The sequence below is a fragment of the Cuculus canorus genome, chromosome 2 (assembly GCF_017976375.1).
Source record: "Cuculus canorus isolate bCucCan1 chromosome 2, bCucCan1.pri, whole genome shotgun sequence".
Classification (NCBI taxonomy): domain Eukaryota; kingdom Metazoa; phylum Chordata; class Aves; order Cuculiformes; family Cuculidae; genus Cuculus; species Cuculus canorus.
This window is the reverse complement of record NC_071402.1, coordinates 159,639,071-159,655,117: the sequence shown is the minus strand read 5'-3', so window position 1 is coordinate 159,655,117 and position 16,047 is coordinate 159,639,071.

Genomic DNA, 16,047 nt, shown 5'->3' with positions numbered 1-16,047 from the left:
GTGCAGAAGGGAACATAGCCATCATGGCTTGCCTAAATCCAGTTTTTAATGCATTATCCAACTTCTAGTGTTGTTCAAAGTCTGTTTATGCTAACTTCTGAGCTGGTATTTTGTGACTGGTCATGTAAGACAATTGACTTTGTTCTGTTGTGCAAGAAATTTCTTATGTAGCTTAATTAGGGAGTGAGTTTCCATTTCACTAATATGTGCTGCTCAAGTTACTGAAACCTTCAGCGTTGTAATATCCCCTTTTGTTACACCACAACCATTCAGGAAGTCATAAGCAAGGCTTCTCTGCATTTATAAATATGTGCTGTAAAACAGATTTGTACAGAATAGATTTGAGCTTTCTGAGAAAATATCTTCAAATTCCATCTGAGTAGTGTAACTGGACAGAAAAGAAGAAAATGGACAGGGAAAACTGGACTTAAAGTTGGTCTGACTGTAGACAGCCATAACAAAAATCATAAGTCAACATACTACTCAACTAATTCTAACATTTGACCACTGAATCAAAAATCCATTTATTCCTGAGGTGGTTAACTCTGCGTGGTTTTGCAGTGGGCTGATGCTGCTGGTTTTGCTTTGCTGAAATGGAATTTGCAGCCGATCTGGAGACCAGGAGCAAGAACCAGCTCCATGAAATAGAGTTTCTCCTTTTAATAACCCAAACCAGTGAGCTCAGTTTGTACTTTTGACTGCTCCTGGATTGTTTTATGGTAAAAATAAAAATACCTACAGCACACAGGAGAAGATGTGGCTGTTGTTTATGCTGAAAAGCCATCTTCTGCTCTTTTCCAACCTGTTTAAGTGTGATTGACACTCATGATATTGCAAACAGACTGCTGAGATTGAAATTTTATTCACATAAGGATCTGGTAGGATATGTGAGACAAAATATAATCTACACCTCCCACAGGTGTAGATAGAGAACTTTCAGTGACCAAATACCACAATTTGAGGACTTGCTATGCATCAGCTTACAAACAAGAAGCAAAATTGATTTCAATTAGAGCGATTCACTTCAGAGTTGTTATGAGAGTTTAGACAGTCTTTACCAATTCCCCTGCATAATAGAGAGTGAACAATAGGTAGGTAACTTGCTCCATTTTCTCATTCCAAAGGGCCAATTTCCATCATCTCCAACACCTGCTCCATTTCTATCATAGCTGAAGCAAAAGGGGTTATTTCACACTTACAATAGCAAGGCTGACTAAGCAGTTGATTATAATTTCTTGAGGGATAGAGTGAGTTGTTCAGTATGTTCAAAATCCTGCATGATTGCAAGAACCTACAGGAAAACAATGAGCATCCTATCTCACCTGGAAGATGCATAAAAGTTAAACCTGGCAAGTATGAACCTTTGGTATTGTAGATTTTCCATTGAGATTTTCTTAAGAGTATGCAATACTTCCTTATGAAAGGCAAGGCAGAGTCAAGATACTTCTCTAATGACAATGTTGTGCACCCTAAGTTACCACCCCAGTCTAGGAGCCTACACATAGACTCCAGCCTCCTCCAGAAAGGGAGTTTTGGTTTGTTTATTGTTGGGTATTTTTGCATCAGTCAGTGGCTGAGGTTTTCTGCATGGCAGTCAGGCTGTAGGATTTGTTTTTAGACACATGGATTTCATTCCAGAGCTGCACCAGACCTTGGTAATTCTGTGGGTTATCTCCTTGAGCCAGACTCTCAATTTCTTTCATCCCTTCTTTATTCTCTACTCTTCTTTTTGTTTTCTTTCGAATAGAGCATCAGTTACTACATTCAGATCCTCACAATGGTCATGGGCCAAAATAAACCCTCATCTTGTGGCTTGTGTTCACTTAAAGGACAAGCTCTTAGGACCACTATCTGCTTTTTCTCTGTATCCAGAAGTTTGCACAGCATTGAACTGGTTAATCCCCATGGCTTCATATTAGTGTTAACTATGAAAGATGTTTCATTGTTATGCAGTGAAGAAGGGTATAACTTAAGAATTACATCTATAATGTTACAATCTATTAACTCTTCATTCCATGTAGTGACTCTTTGTTGATGCTGCTCACTTCTCCAGCACACACCTGAAGATCTGGCCCTTGTGTTTAGGATTACCGTTAACATGATCCCTACTAAAGCTGGTAGTTATTACCAGGAGAGCTTTGCTGAGTTACCTTAGCCAGCTGAGAACCTGTGGAGATCACTCATTTTCAATGGCTTTTCGTGCAAGTTGCAGATGACACTAATCTGAGTGGTGCAGTTGCCTCACCAGAAGGATGGGATATCATTAGGAGGGGCCAGGACAAGCTGGAGAAGTGGGCCTCTGTGAACCTCATGAGCTTCAAGAAGGCCAAACACAAGGTCCTGCATCTGGGTCAGAGCAGTTTGCATTTTCAATGCACGATGGGGGATGATGTGATTGAGAGCAGCCCTGAAGAGAAGGACTTTGGAGTGCTGATTGATGAGAAGCTTGACATGAGGCAGCAATATACGCTCACAGCCCAGAAGGTGAATGACATGCTGGGCCGCATCAAAAGAAGCGTAGCCAGCAAGGTGAGGGAGGGGATTCTGCCCCTCTATTACCCTCTTGGGAGACCTCATCTGGAGGATTGGGTCCAGTTCTGGAATCCTCAATATAAGAAGGAGATGGAACTGTTAGAATGGGTCCAGAGGAGGCTACAAAGATGAACAGAGGGCTGGAGCCCTCCCATACGAAGACAATCTGAGACAGTTGGGCTTGTTCAGCCCAGAGAAGAGAAGGCTCCGGAGAGACCTTGTAGCACCCTTTCAGTACTCTAAGGGGCTACAGGAAAGCTGGGGAGGGCCTCTTATTTAGGGAGTCAGTGATAGGATGAGTAGTAAGTGTTTTAATTTGAAAGAGGGGAGATTTAGGTTAGATATTAAGAAGAAATGTTTTCCTGTGAGGGTGGTGAGGCCCTGGCCCAGGGTGCCCAGAGAAGTCATGGATGGCCCATCCCTGGAGGTGTTCAAGGCCAGGTTGGATGAGACCTTGAGCAGCCTGATCCAGTGTGAGGTGTCTCTGCCCATGGCAGGGGGATTGGAACTGGATGATCTCTAAGGTCCCTTCCGACCAAAACCATTCTATGATTATGTGATTCTACGAAGCCTGAGTTCTGTAACTCAAATGGAGTTATTGACAATCTGGATATGGTTGAAATCAAACTTACAATGTGTAGTTTACCCTCAAACTTTCCCTAGCCAGTGGAGATGGAGACTTCAAGGAGAGAAGAGACCCGTACTGGGCACTTGCTTTAGACGATGAATTGCACCTTTGCCTGGATTGAGTAGACCTTCACTGACTATAGGAAATCTTGGGGTAACTGGATAATATGGAGTTATCAGAGGCAATCATATTCTTGATTGCTTTTAAAACTGCTTTACCCGTCTCAGTTATTATCTACTTATACTTCAGCAGCTAAAGCAGAAATGCAAACCCCTCTGAACAATGTCAATGCAAACTCAATCAAGTCTCACGTTCAGCTTCACTTTAAACTGGGCTGTGAGTGTGCTAGGCAGTGGAGTAGGATCCTTTAATGTAAGACAGCTGCATGGCAGTACTTTCCAGTGGAGAGAAGAATAGGGAACAGCTGGGAGTGGTAGTTCAGCCATATGTTCCCCCTAGATCCAAAAAGGCACAGCTCTGCCTATAATCAAGTTTGAAAGCACTGTGAGGATCACCTTAATTAGGTTCTTATTAGGCTTCTGTTCCTCTAGCTGAGACCTTATTGCATTAAACTGAATTGCTGTGAGGCAGGTTTCAGTTAGCTTGAGAACAATTACACTCTGTTCCATACCAATTTCAATTCACTGTTTTATATATGCACCAGAATTACAGTCTGGTCCTTGATCTCAGCTCCGTAGTAAGGAACCAGGATATATAAGTTTAAAATCAAACATATGAGTAAAGGCAAAGCTTACTGTGCTCCCAAGGGCAGAAGTGCAAGGTAGGGAGACTTCTGAGAGACTAAGACATCCTTCAGGATGATGTTAGATGGCTTTGTTGCTGTGTCATGGCATTTAAAGTCTGGTTTAGCATGGAGAAAGCAGGTAGTGACTGGGGACAACATATTGCCAAGGAGAAACAGAAAGTCAAGATGCCTGCTTTGTCTTGTCCTGCCATGCTACAGCTGTTGCAGATAATGGGATGTGCAGGAACAGAATGGGGACACACAAATGGGCTACCAGGGTGGTGCGGAACACATTTCCCTGTCAACATCACTCTCTGCAACTCAGGACACATGATGCACCTTGCTTTCTTCTTCACCACATACTTTTTGATGACAAAACTGAGACCAAAATGTCATTAAAACATAACACTGGTGCAAACATGGGCTTCCTTTAGCTCCCTTCAACCACCAACAATGTCTCAGATGGTCATCTTAACACTTTCTTTGTAGGTGTAAAAGAACAATAGACGCTTTTGAAGTATGATACATTTGACCTATATAAGAGGTAGTGAGTCCTGAATTTGTAATCTTTTTCATTCCAGGCCATATCATTTCCAGGATCCTGAGTGAGATAGCATGGTCTGCAGTCAGACAGTGTAGAGAGAAGAGAATTATAGAATCATAGAATCATTGCAAGGGACCTTAAAGACCAACCAGTTGACCCTTCCTGCCATGGGCAGAGACACCTTCCACTGGACCAGGTTTCTCAGAGCCTCACCTAACTTGGCCTTGAACACCTCCAGGGATGGGGCAGCCACCACTTCTCTGGGCAACCTGTGCCTCACCACCCTTACAGGAAAAAAAGATTTCCTAATATCTAATCTAAATGCCCCCTCTTTCAGCTTAGAACTGTTACCTCTTGTCTTATCACTGCGTTCCCTGGACAGTAGATGGGTTGGCAGTTCCAGTAAAGACCACGTCTGGGAGCCTGAAACCTCCCTGCTCCGACAAGACATTTTACTCCAGCAGCAGAGGGGATGAGATTGAACCCTGACGGGTGTTCATCTATGTTTGGATGGCAAGGATATTCAGCAAAAACTAAGAGGGAAAATTTCAAAGGAAGCCCGAGTAGAAGCCACAGTCACACAAGGTGGCAGTGCAGATTGTTGGCAGGGGCTTCTGGACAGTAGCAAAAGGCTAAAAATAGCCCTGTTGAAGCAGATACAACAGGAGAAACTTGAGACTTACCAATGGTGCAGCTCCGTTGACTACACTGGAGTTTTGCTTGAGTGGCTCAGCTGCCTATAAAGCCCATAGGACAACACATTGGTTAATTACAAATTATCCTTATGGATTAATTATCATCATTTATTGATCATGATTTGTTTCTATCCTGATTTGATCTGACTTTCCCATTGTCATTCTTTTGATGTGATCATTTGCACCAGGCTGTTGGTGACTGGTTCCTTGAAGACCACAGATGACTTTTAATATCTCCGTAAAATCTTCTAAGGTGTCATCCAGTGAATTTATCTGAATGTTATCATCAGGGGCGGTTAAGATTAGATATCAGAAAAAATTTCTCCACTGAAAGGGCTCTCAGGCACCGACAGAGGCTGCCCAGGGAAGTGCTTGGATCACCATCACTGGAGATATTTAAAAGATGGATAGATAAGATGCTCAGTGATACGCTTTAGTGGTGGAAAGTGTGAATAGACAGATGCCATGTTGGAAACATTTTCAGTTCCTGTCAGTATTTGAATGTTCACCACAGGCTGTGCTACCTAAAACTTAAACCTTTCTTTTGAATATACCAGGCAGTATCTGAATACAGTCTGTGGCTTTACTAGGGAATGAGTTTAGACTTTTGCTGGAATGAAATTGGCTAAGTCTGTGAAAAATAGTAAAAAATCTTTCTACAAATACATTAACAAGAAAAGGAGGAGTAGGGAGAATATTCAGTCCCTATTGGATGCAGAAGGAAAAACAGTGACAAGGGATGAGGACAAGGTTGAGGTACTTAATGTCTTCTTTGCCTCAGTCTTTAATAGTAAGGAAAGTTGTTCCCCCTGTGTACAAACTCAGGAGTTAGAGGAGCAGAATGAGGCTCCCATGATCCAAGAGGAGGTGGTTAGAGACTTGCTTGCCCAGCTAGACACTCACAAGTCTAAGGGGCCAAATGGAATCCACCCAAGAGTATTAAAGGAGCTGGCAGATGTTTTTCCCAAACCCCTATCCATCATCTTTCAGCGGTCCTGGCTGACTGGGGAAGTTCCACTGGACTGGAGGCTGGCTGATGTTGTGCCCATCTACAAGAAGGGTTGCAGGGAGGATCTGGGGAACTACAGGCCTGTCAGTCTGACCTCAGTGCCAGGGAAAGTAATGGAAGAGGTGATCTTGAGTGCTATCATGAAGCTCATGTAAGAGAACTGGGTGATCAGGCCCAGTCAACACAGGTTCATGAATGCTAGGTCTTGCCAAACTAACCTGATCACCTTCTATGACAAAGTGACCCGCCTACTGGATGAGGGAAAGGCTGTGGATGTAGTCTTCTTAGACTTCAGTAAAGCCTTTGACACAGTTTCTCACAGCATTCTGCTTCAGAAACTGTCTGCCTCTGGCCTGGACAGGCGCACACTCTCCTGGGTTGAAAACTGGTTGGATGGCCGACCCAGAGAGTGGTGGTGAATGGAGTTAATTCCAGCTGGAGGCCAGTTACAAGTGGGGTTTCCCTGGGCTTGGTACTGGGTCCAGCCCTGTTCAATGTCTTTATCAATGACCTGGATGAAGGCATTGAGTGCACCCTCAGCAAGTTTGCAGATGACATTAAGCTGGGTGGAAATGTGGATCTGCTGGAGGGTAGGGAGGCTCTGCAAAGGGATCTGAACAGGCTGGACTGCTGGGCCGAGACCAATGGGATGAGGTTTAACAAGGCCTAATGCCGGGTCCTGCACTTGGGGCACAACCCTATGCAGTTCTACAGACTAGGAGAAGTCTGGCTAGAAAGCTGCCTAGAGAAGAAGGACCTGGGGGTGTTGGTTGACAGCTGACTGAACATGAGCCAGCAGTGTGCCCAGATGGCCAAAAGGCCAATGGCATCTTGGCTTGTATCAGAAACGGTGTGACCAGCAGGTCCAGGGAGGTGATTCTCCCTCTGTACTCGGCACTGGTGAGACCACACCTTGAGTACTGTGTTCAGTTCTGGACCCCTCACCACAAGAAGGATGTTGAGGGTCTGCATTGTGTCCAGAGGAGAACAACGAAGCTTGTGAGGGGGCTGGAGAACAAGTCTTACAAGGAGCAGCTGAGAGAGCTGGGGTTGTTTAGGCTGGAGAAGAGGAGGCTGAGGGGAGACCTTATTGGTCTCTACAACTACCTGAAAGGAGGTTGTGGAGAAGAGGGAGCTGGCCTCTTCGTCCAAGTGACAGGGGACAGGACAAGGGGGAATGGCCTCAAGCTCCACCAGGGGAGGCTCAGGCTGGACATCAGGAAAAAATTTTTCACGCAAAGGGTCATTGGGCACTGGAACAGGCTGTCCAGGGAGGTGGTTGAGTCACCTTCCCTGGAGGTGTTTAAGGGACGGGTGGACGAGGTGCTGAGGGGCATGGTTTAGGGATTGTCAGGAATGGTTGGACTTGATGATCCAGTGAGTCCTTTTTAACCTCGTGATTCTATGATTCTATGAAAGTGTAGACAACCTCTGTAATCTTGTGTTGAAGATGCATTTGAGGGCAGAATTCAGAGTTCTTCTGCAGCCTATGGAGAAACGCAATGGCATTTCCAGCTGTGGGTGAAACAGTTCCTCCGTTTATGGTACCGGGAAATGAGTCGAGCAGGCCTGGGTTTAGACCTTAGACACCACTGCAAGATAGTCTGTATGAGGCTGCAATAAGGTTGCAGGGCAGCTGGGTGCAAAAGTTACTTTTCCCAACTTATGGTCATTACCCCTTCACATCTTCCAGCACAAGTGCACATGTGGTCAGACCCTCACAAAGTTGTGCCAAAATTATCTGCATTGAATTGGAAACTTTAGAAGAAATTTTCACTCTTTTTGATGTGGTTTAAACCCAGACAATTTAGTACAGAACTGTGTTTGGAAGCAATTAGCACACAGTTATACCAGCACATCTGAGGACATGGTAACACTGTATGGGGAGAAGGAAGGAGTTGCGGGCAGCTCAGAAAGGACTGGTAGTGATGAATTCATAGGATCGATGAGTGACAGCTGAAGCAACAGGCGTGGCCACAGGCCGGGTGGTGTAAAAATATACTGTGAGGTACTCTGGAAAATCCTACGAGGCACATGTTTCAGTGGCCTTGATAGTTAAAATGGTTATAATTTTAAAGCTCAGTTCCCATAGAGGTACCTAAATCAAGGGTGTCACCAAAAAAGAATCTTCCAACTACCACTTAAAAATTGAAAGGCTGAACGAGGTATAAGGTAATAACAAACTAATGGGAGTGACCTCTGTAAGGGATGTGTCACACATGCCAACATCATGTTATAACATGTAGATAGGACAGAGAAAAGGCTGTGAGCTGAGAGAAGTTTCTCCTCATGCAGGCAACAGCAGGACCTTCACTGTTTCCTACATGGCTCTTGAAAGTCAGGAAACACGTCAAAGAGAGGACAAAAAAAACTGGAAAGAAAACCTGTGGGCAGGAAACCGCATTTATTTCTTCTCAGATTTGCCCCAGCTTCTGAAATCAAAACCTAAGCATTACCTCAGGGCTGTTTTCCTCATATTCTTATTCCTGGGCTCTTAGGAGAAATCCCTAGTTTGCTGAAAGGTAGATAGACAAATTGGATCAGCAGCAGGAATTTAGAGTTTGCTGAGGACGTTGTGAAACCTCCTGCAGCCCCAGGAGAATTAAATGTTTATGCTCAACTTCGTGAAGTGTAAGTTAACTTCTGGTTGCTTACTCTTGATTTTACTGCCAAAATACCATAATAATAATAATGAAGAGGCAAAACAACTTTTCCTCAGATTGCTTTCTGGCGACCAGTCTGATTTGCGTAAACCTTTTTGATTCCACATCGTTCCTTGGTTGAGGGCCAAGCTTTGTGCACGGAGAGAGAGCTGAGAGCTGAGAGTGCTTCTCCAGAAGTGTCCCCTCAACAGCCGAGGTGGAGACAACCACAGCACAAAACAGAAATTTGAATTTATTAGGCAAGCAGGCTGCTGAAAAGGAGGAAAATGGCATTTAAGTGAACTGTGAAGCTTTCCCAGCATAAAGGAGAGGTTAACAGCAGAAAGAGCAATCCTGACCTCAGAGGATTAGGTACTCTTTTCCATTTAATAAAAAACTAGAATAGAATAAAATGGAATGAATTGCAATAAAATACAGTTTAATAGACTTCTATCAGGGGAATCAGGTTCAGGAATAAGAAGAATGTTTCTGGAGGTACTTGTTCATTTCAGCAGGATGCAGACATAAGCACCATGAAGATGGATGAAGCAATAGGAGTTTTATTTCAAACACAAGGGGCAGGCATTCCCACTGATCCCTGTGGTGATAAGTCCTGAGATATTGCGTCTTAGGACTGGGGATCTACCACGCTAGATGCAAGACACCTTGTGGATAAAACATCCCATTCACCTACCACACTTTCAGTAAGGACATGAAGAGCCCCTGGAGAAGGAGTTGGCTGGAAGGGCATGTTCAGTCCTGCAAAATTACTCAGCAATTGCTGTTCTCCTTGTCTGTTCAGTGTGCGATGGCCTGGATTAAGCCTGTGCTCTGTGTGCGCTACCATACCACTGATCTGAGTTGTATTCCCATGGGACTAAACATCCATTTGAATTGCTTTCAGTTTTTCTCCAGGGTCATTCAGATCTATGCTTACAAACAAAATCAGCCAGGGCCTGTTTCTCCAACACTGAGATCATCTGGCAGGATCTGGCCATGTCCATGCCATTAGCAACTCTTACCCTACAGGAGAGGACGACCACATCCAAACCCCTTATTAGGAATGATTTCTGGACAACACTAACTTCCAAGCAGTGCCCAGGAAGATATTGGTGGGGTTAATCATATCAGATCCATACCAGGGATTGCTTATACAATCTGACAGTATAAATTACGAAGTTCCAGCTCCTGAAACCGCCTAGATCCTGTTTAACTTATAGATATATATGTCTGTTTAGTGTCACTCTGGATTCTTTCTCCTTTCTTTCTAAATTGGAGAGATGAATTTGATGGGTGAACTGTTCAGTGGATAAGAAACTAGTTGGATGGTTGTAATCAGTGAGTAGTGGCCAATGGCTCGAAGTCCAGATGGTAATCTTCAGTGATGTTCCACAGGGGTCTGTATTGGGACCAGAGCTGTTTAATATCTTCATCTATTATATTGACAACAAGATCGAGGGCACCCTCAGCAAGTTTGCAGATGACACCAGGCTGAATGTTGCAGTTGCCACACCAGAAAGGTGAGTTGTCATCCAGAGCTACCTGGACAGGCTGGAAAAGTGGGGCTGTGAGAACCTTATGAGGTTCAACATGGCCAAATGCAAGGTCCTACACCTGAGTTAGGGCAGTCCGCAGTTTCAGTACAGAATGGGGGATGATATGATTGAGAGTGGCCCTGCAGAGAAGGACTTAGGGGTGCTGGTCGATGAGAAGCTCGACATGAGCCAGGAACGTGCACTCACAGCCCAGAAGTCCAACCGTATCCTGGGCTGCATCAAAAGAAGCGTGGCCAGCATATCAAGGGAGGTTATTCTGCCCCTCTATTCCTCTCTTGTGAGACCTCATCTGGAGTCCTGTGTCTAGTTCTGGAATCCTCAACATAAGAAGGAGATGGAACTGTTGGAACGAGTCCAGAGGAGGCTACAAGGATGATCAAAGGGCTGGAGCACCTCCCATATGAGGACAGGCTGAGAGAGTTGGGCTTGTTCAGCCTGAAGAGGGGCAGATTTAGACTAGACATAAGGAAGAATTTTTTCACTATGAGAGTGATGAGGCACTGGATCAGGTTCCCATGGGAAGCTGTGGTTTCCCCATCCCTCAAGGTGTTCAAGGCCAGGTTGGACATGGCCTTGGGAAGCCTGATTTAGTGGGAGGTGTCTTTACCCATGGTAGGGGGGTTGGAACTAGGTGATCTTTAAGGTCCCTTCCAGTCCAAACTATTCTATGATTCTATGCATTCACACACGCTTTCTCACAAGCTTCCTTTCAGAGCAAGCTCATTGGCTCCTTCTGAGACTTTGCTCCAGGGTGTCATCCTTGCAGACCATAGCAGTTTGCTTTCTGCAGCATGGATGCAAACAAGCCTGTCCCAATTGCCTTTGGAGACCAAGCTTCCTTGCAGGTGAACCACCAAGACTGAGTGAAAAAAATGAGCAAGGAAAAGAAAGTAGAAAGGTTGGAGGCTCCAGATGTACCCATCAGTCTTCTAATTTGTTTCTTTGAGAGTCTCCAAAGCACTTTCACTCTTCCAGTTTTTCTGCCTCATTTTTGTACTGTTCACAAAAAATAGAATATTTAGGGAAAAAATGTTTTAAGATTATAGCATTAGAAAGCAAAGGGAAATATATACACATCAGATAAAATTAAAGAAAAGAAACAATACCATGGCGTAATCACTAGAACAGCAATAAAATGTTAACATTATTACTATAATATTATTAGTAGCAGAAATAGTCATATTCTTCTCAGAAAATATTCTCCTGCACTGCTTTCATCTCACACTGTTAGACTAAATGAACATTTTCCTGTTATGAGAGTCCCAAATATCACCTCAAAATGCATGAAGCAATCAAGTTTTCAAAGTCTGAAATGCTTAGGAAGATGCTTAAATCCTCTTGGTGTTGGGCTGGCACATAAGTCTTGTGACTCTTACAAGTCCTACGTGGAGCAGCTGAGGGAACTGGTGTTGTTTAGCCTGGAGAAGAGAAGGTTGAGGGGAGACCTCATCACCATCTACAACTGCCTGAAAGGAGGTTGTGGCAAGGTGGGTGTTGATGTCTTCTCCCAGGTGATAGGTGATAGGATGTGAGGGAATGGCCTCAAGTTGCACCAGAGCAGGTTCAGGCTGAACGTTAGGAAAATTTTCTTCGCAGAAAGGGTTATCAGGCACTGGCAGAGCTGCCCAGGGAGGTGGTTGAGTCACCGTCCCTGGAGATGTTTAAAAGACAGGTAGATGAATTGGTTAGGGATATGATTTAGTAGTGGACAAGTACAGTTGGACTTGATGATCTCAGAGTTCTTTTCCAACCTACTGATTCTATGATTCTATAATGACCTGTAAGGCTAGAGCAGAGCTAACAGGATGACTTTGCTTATGGAAGGTAAAGCAGAGGATGAATTATAGATGTGTGAGGTGCCTGTAGGACAGCAGCTATAGTTGGGAACCAGGACTGGTAAAGGGTTGTCAGCGTGCTGAACATGCTATGGGAATGAAAAGAGAGTTTAAAGCTTCTATGTCATAATTTCATCAATTAGGCTCTGTTTTGCTTTGCTTTGGTTTGTTTATTCTCCTATATTAGTCTTTTTCTTTCTGTGGCCAGACAAAAATTAATAATCTCACCTTGTTACTGGATTTGACTTGAAACTGCCTAAATTTCTCAGTGCAGTTTTTTATTTGCTTTGAATGACAGAACAGTGACAAACAGCACAAAGGGTGTTGTGAGACTTCTAATAATATTATTCAGTTCTCTCCAGCCAGGAAGAACATTCCCTTCTGTTGGCTTCAAGTCCATTTTCCAATTACGTGTTTAATTGCTAATCTACTGGCCTCTGGGGAGTCCCGATAAGATCAGGTAAAATGGTAGGTTCTTATTTTATAGAAATTTCCAAATCAGGAATTTACTGCTTCCAGATTTGGCTCATGCCTGGAAGAAAATGGGTATTGCTAGCCATATAATAATAACCCTGGGTGTCCCTTGTGCTTGGTTGTATAAATGTACACATGGGCTAGGAGATGGTCTGCACACTCTGAAAAGATTCATCTGGACGCGGGAAAAAACTAAGGAGGAATCTTTTCCTCCTGCATCACTTCAGAATAGATATATTCCTAAAGCCACTCAGAGAATCTGTGCCAGAGCTGGGTACCAACTCCAGAGCTCCCCACTCCCCCACCCAGTTTATTTGTCTCATTTTCCCTGGTTTAGTCATTTTCAAACGACTCACATCAGCGTACATGATTCTGGCAGCAGGCGGCTTAGTTATGATCTGGTAACAAAATATTTGGACAACAGAGCTTCCAAGCAGAAAACTTTCCAGTGCAGAAACCCGCTTCATTGCTCACTGCTGCTGCCCTGGGCTGGTTCAATGTCTTCCAATCCCAGATCATGGAGAGGTTGTGTTCTAATCTTTTTCCATTAGAGTTCTGGTGATCAGGACCTTCTTAATCAGCCAAGGCTTCCGCTTCAAATTGGGTAATGTCTGGGCCATTAATATTAATGGAAAGAGGAGATGCTTCTGTTTGTTCTATTTTCAAGTGGTTTCTGGAGGCCACCTCCTAGCTAGAAACCACATTGCTTGAAACACAGACAGCCCAGGCAGCGCGTGCACACGCACACACACACACACCTGCTCAGCAATAGAGTTTTTCCAGATGTTGACTTCCCTGTTGATGGTAATTACCATATTCCCTTAATTCCTGGACAGTCCTTAAAGTCCTTTTTTTTTTTTTTTGTTGCCCAATCTGAAAGCCATTACCAGGTGTAGTTGTACCTGAATGTGCCTAAAGGAATTGTCAGTGTTTCGAAAGCTCTGACTGTGCTTTCTGGGACAGAAAGATCATTTTTTGCAAGGATATTCCCAAGTAAACATTTATATAGTAAGATATACCTCAAATACTGTGTTCAGTTTTAGTCTCACTACAAGGACACTGAGAGACTGGACTATGTCCAGAGAAGAGCAGCAAAGCTGGTGAAGGGTCTGGAGCAACAGTGTTATGAGGAGATGCAGAGGGAGCTTGGATTGTTTACCCTGAAGATAAAGAGGCTGAGTGGAGACCTTATTGCTCTCTATACCTGAAATGAATTTGTGGCGACATGGGTGTTGGTTTGTTCTCCCAAGGAATAAGTAATAGGACAAGATGAAATGGCCTCAAGTTGTGCCAAGGGAGGTTTAGATTGGATATTAAGGAAAATTTCTTCACTGAAAGAGTGGTGAAGCATCGGAACAGGCTGCGCAGGGCAGTGGTGGGGTCACCATCTCTGAAGGTGTTTGAAAATGTGTATACAAGGCTCTTTGGGACATGGTTTAGTAGAAAGAGTGGTGTTGTGCTGACGATTGGACTGGATGAGCTGAGAGGTCTTTTCCAGCCTTAATGATTCTATGATTTTATGAACTCCCTTGAGCTGTAGTCTGGGAAGATTCTACTGTTCCTTGTTCCTGTTACTGCTGGAGAGGCTCTTTCCCAACATTTAGACATAGCAACTGGTTGTGTGAAGCTCCTCATCTTTGTCAATGTAGAGTCAGATCAGCTTGGTCAGAGACATATATCATACACAGAGGCATCGATTCAATTACTGTGTGAGTATTGACGCCCAACAATAAGGTAGAAGAGAAAACCTGTGAGGCAGTAATGTCATGAACAGGTCTATTTTACTTTCTTACCCCCAGTATCTGTGCATGAGCATTCTTTCTCTTTGATCTTTAACATATTTCTTGAAGAAGAGGTCTTCTGTTCTCAAGCAACCCTTACACTTAATAAGGTAGAGATGTGGCATGTTCCTACAGATGAAACAACTTGCAGTTCAGTAGTGTTGCAGCTGGGCTAACAGTAAAAGCTTCACTGGCTCTATCTATATCCGTATGGGGCTCAACTGTCCTCCCTGACTGCCCAAGCAACCAAATCAACAAAATAAAGCCACAGCAAAGAGAAGAAATTTGTCTAAGATATTTGCTGAAAGGATTTGACATTATTCCCATACTTAGAGCTAAGCCAGGATTTAGCTTCTTTACAGAACAGAGGCTTGGCTGTCTTGGTTAGAAATACTGCAAAGATTTGAAGCTGGGAGTCTTTCATATCTCGACTCTGCAGCACTGTGCTGGAGTCAGAACAGACACTGCGCTCACTTCTGCTCCTTCCCCCTTGGTTCTCTGGGCTCCAGCCTTTGACCCCTGAAATTGCCCCACTCCTGAGCTCTGTCGGGACAACACACTTTCCAGCAGCGTGCTTACGTTTAGGAAACTAAGACCACCATCCTCAAAGCTATTTTTAACAAGTAGAGGCTTAATAATTACATGAAATTATCCCTTTGGGTTATAACCCTTACCTGGTTTTGACAAAAGAAGAAAATGGAAAAACTGTATTAACTGAAGCTAGTTACAGTAAATGGCAAAGAGGTCAAAGGACACAGGATCCAATCACTCAGTTACCTGAAACTGGTTAAAAAGTGTCTTTGCATTGCCTACATGAGAAAATGAGATTGTTCTCTGACGTATTAACAGCTCAAATACTTGGAGACGTGATAATACAGACATATACCCATGAAGAAACTCCTAGTTTCCAACTACCCAGGAAAAGCTTCTCAAAGCCCAGGCTTTTGTCTCCCCCTAAAAGGACATACTAGACTTTTCCACCTCATTCAGAACAGTGTATTCACGATGCTCAGTGGAACCATGAAGACATCTGCGAATGTCATCTGAGATCTTGATGTCTTACATGACTTCAAATACCTTTACGGTTTTCAAACAGAAAAATACTAAAGTAGCAACAGTAAACTCCTTCAAACATGGTCTTCTGGAAGATGGGAAGATAAAATTAAGCAAGGTTCAAACGTGTGTTGTTTTTTTCCTCCTTTTTCACCCCTCTTTTTCTTTTTATTTCCCTTGTAGCAGTGCTGAAAGCAAAGCACTGAACTAAAGAGGACTTTGATCCATCTCCTTGATACTGGTTATGCTGTTATGACCACCTCCTGCCAAGATCTAAGGCTCCATCACTAATCTTGTATTTATCAAGGATTTTTCATATGTTATTTTAAAGTGGTTGCTGGAGCTTTTTCTCATATTTCTCATTCTGGTGGCTGTGCTCGTTGCTTCTGAAACCAACGCAGGGTTATGGGACTTGCAAGTCACAACTAATTTTCCCTTTACCAGAAGCTAAAGTGAGATGAAGCCAGTCAGTCCCTGATCCTCACACTCTTGTTGGTCATCTGTCAGTAACCTAGAAAATATCAGCTCTTTGAAGAGTAAGACAGAGTTTGGA